This window comes from Myotis davidii, unplaced genomic scaffold (assembly GCF_000327345.1).
Source record: "Myotis davidii unplaced genomic scaffold, ASM32734v1 scaffold54, whole genome shotgun sequence".
Lineage (NCBI taxonomy): Eukaryota > Metazoa > Chordata > Mammalia > Chiroptera > Vespertilionidae > Myotis > Myotis davidii.
The window spans coordinates 1,188,708-1,192,140 of NW_006287915.1; the positions used below are offsets into that span (position 1 = coordinate 1,188,708).

General features: G+C 49.4%; 1 pseudogene; it reads left to right on the plus strand.

Moving 5' to 3' along the window:
* The first annotated feature begins 1,546 nt into the window (after window positions 1-1,546).
* LOC102758077 overlaps window positions 1,547-3,433 on the plus strand; it is a 3,272-nt pseudogene continuing 1,385 nt past the window's right edge.

Genomic DNA, 3,433 nt, shown 5'->3' on the forward strand with positions numbered 1-3,433 from the left:
AGGTCGGTGCGATGACCCATATGTTGTAATATTGAAAGTGAACATTAGAACACTGAAAGAATATCCCCCAGGGCTCTGCTTCTTGATGTCAGGTTGTCTTACTGGTTTAAGGTCGGAGTGACTAGAAGATGGACCAAGGTCAGATCACACTCAGAGAGAGGAACATGGGCAAGGGAACTGGGCCACAGGAAGCCTAGCAATTGTACAGAGACCGGATGACAGGTAGATGGCACCGTGGGTAAAACATGGGGCAAACATCAGGAAAACTAAAACTGATGATACAGTCCAGGACAGCCACACAGGAAATGTAACTCTGTGAATTATCCAAGAGTTACGTAGTGTCGGTGAGCAACTAGAGAGCATGTGGCCTATCTGAGGAGGGCAGCCTGTTGTTGCCATGGGAGATCCCAGCAGAGGCTAAACATCAGGATTTTTAAAAAATACAAAAATTTTAAATAATTTAATGTTCACATAGTGTGCTGCCATTTTGCATCCTTTGATATTATACTTACCTTTTAAAAATCTTTATTAATTTCAGAGAGGAAAGGAGAGGGCGATAGAGAGATAGGAACATCAATGATGACAGAGAATCATTGATTGGCTGCCTCTTGCACGACCCTCACTGGGAATCGAGCCCACAACCGGACATGTGCCCTTGACCAGAACTGAACCTGGAACCCCTCAGTCTGCAGGCTGACAATCTGTCCCCTGAGCCAAACCAGCCAGGGCTTATACTTACCTTTTGAGAATGAAAATAGGCAATGCCAGAGAAATTGAATTCTATTTAATGACCTATACAATAACCATGAAACCATGAACACAACAAATTCAATCAACTTGACCTTGGCCTGAAATGTCAGCATAAGCACAGCTGTGTGGGATAGTTTACATTTAAGTAATTACATTGAGGCTGGTTTAGAGGAAGAATATGTTGATGGATAAAAGATGGTCTCCATGGCAGGTTTAAAAGGGGTCCAAAATGACACACATTTCAGTCTGTCTCCAGCACCAGAGGCTGTGAGCACCTTTCCAAGTGGCTCCTCAGTCCTCCTAAAGCCATCTCCCCCAGCCTCCCTCCCCTTGCTATTTCCACCTGAATTGCAATAGACACAAGCACCAAGAGCCCAGCGCTGAGCCGGGTCTATGTTTTAGACTAGTCTGGGGTCTGCAGATAAGTCAGAAACACCTGATAGAGTCAGGAGTGAGAAAACAGGGAGAGCAAGTGGGCCGTCTCTGACAGGAAAAGAGCCAACACATGCGGAAATGACCACTATCCTACCCACTATGTTAGCTCGCTGGGCACTCATCTGGATTTTGCCTAATAAAATTCAGTGCCTGGGCTTCAAAGGGAGCAGTAGACCATTTTGCCCTTTAAAATGCTCAGTTACTTTCCAGGTTATACATTTTTTATAGAAAAATCTGAAAACCAGGGGAAAAAAGGAATAATTTGTAATCGTAAGGTGAAATAGAGATGAAGAGACATTTCATAAAAAAAAAGAGAAACCAGCCAGTAAAATGTTGTCTTGTGGGAAATTTCTTTGATGCAATGGTAGCTCCCAAGTGCCACACCAGGCAAGTTATTACAGAGGTCATGGAACAGAAAGGCACACAGATGGAATTACTTATGCTGGAATCATGTGGTTCATTGAATCAATTTAAAATACGAAGTGATGAAAAAAGAGGCCAGGTTTCCCCGAAGGCCAGTGAGTTCGGCTCCCTCTCGCCCAGTGCTAAGTCCAGCCCAGTACAGCCAGCCTGTCCACCCACTTCAGTTCCCAGGTCTTCAGTCCCCACTCCACCACCTTCCCGGGGCGTAGCGTGCACCTGAGGCTCCCACGGCTGCAGCCTCTTTGGCCTGGGCCAAAGCCAAGCACTCTGCCTACAGCGGCTGTTGGGCGCTGGCACCCACCAGGTCACCATCAATCAGAGCCTGCTGGCCCCGTGCAGGTGGACAATAACCCCTTTATTCAGCAGGTGCACCAGGAGAAGCATGAGCAGATCAAGACCCTCAACAACAAGTTCGCCTCCTTCATCGACAGGATGCGTTTCCTGGAGCAGCAGGACAAGCTGTTGGAGACCAAGTGGGCTCTACCGAGGAGTAGAAATCGGTCAAGAGCAGCCTCCTCCTCGGCATCTTTGAAGCCCATACTGCTGGCCTGCAGAAGCAGCTTCAGGCCCTGCAGATGCATGGGAGATGGAGCGTCAGAGCACACAGGACGTGGTGGAAGACTTCAAGGGTAACTGTGAAGTAAGAAATTAACTGGTGTGCAGCTGCTGACAATGAGTTGTGGTGCTGAAAAAGATGTGGATTTTGCCTACAGGAACTAGATGGAGTCGGAGGCCAAGGTGAATGCCCTGAATGAGGACATCGACCTCCTCAGGACCTTCTATGAGATGGAGCTGTCAGAGCTGCAGTCCCAGATCTCCAGGTATCTCCATAGTGCTGTCCATGGATGACAACCGCTCCCTGGACCTGGACAGCATCATTGCTGAGGTCAAGGCCTAGTACGAGGAGATGGCCAACAGCAGCATGGCTGAGCCTGAGATCTGGTACCAGACCAAGTTTGAGACCCTCCAGGCCCAGGCAAGGACGCATGGGAACGACCTCTGGGAGACCCGGAATGAGATTGTGGACATGAACGGGGCCATCCAGAGGCTGCAGGCCAAGATCCACAACAAGAACCAGGGTGCCAAGTTGGAGGCCGCCATCGCTGAGGCTGAGGACCGTGGATGCACATGCCAATCAGTGAGCTAGGCAGGACATGGCCCAGCAGCTCCAGGAGTACCAGGAACTCATGAATGGCAAGCTGGCCCTGGACACCGAGATTGACACCTATTGCAAGCTGCTGGAAGGCAAGGAGTGCCGGGTGAACAGAGATGGAGTGGGAGTCCTGAATATCTCTGTGGTGAACACATCCGTGGTGGTGGCAACGGGCAGAGCTATGGGGGAACTAGTGGTGGCAGCAGGCTTGCCTTCCAGGGAACCATGGGCATCAATGCCCTGAGATTCTCGAGCAGAATCCATAAGGCCTATTCCATGAGGACCACATCTGCTGCTGCAGGAATGTCCTCAACTGAGCCCAGGTGTGGGGAGACCCATATCCCTCCCCCCCACAGTCACAAGAGATTCCCACCCTGGTCCCATCCCTGGACCCAAGACTACAAAGCAGTCTGAAAAGTGATGTTAGAAGAGCTTGCAATAAACAGTCTCTGAGGCCTGGGTGAGCCAGCAAATAATAATAATATAATTTAAAATAAATAAAATACCAAGTGAAAGACAAGGGACAGAGGAACACTTAGGGCAGGCCACATGTGGGCAGAAGGACCACACTGACTGGATCTTGTTCCTATGTGTTCCTATGTCCTGACTCCCTGCCACAATAACCTTCCATGTGGAGATGAGAACCCGAGGTGAGGGGCATTAAGGCGGTTC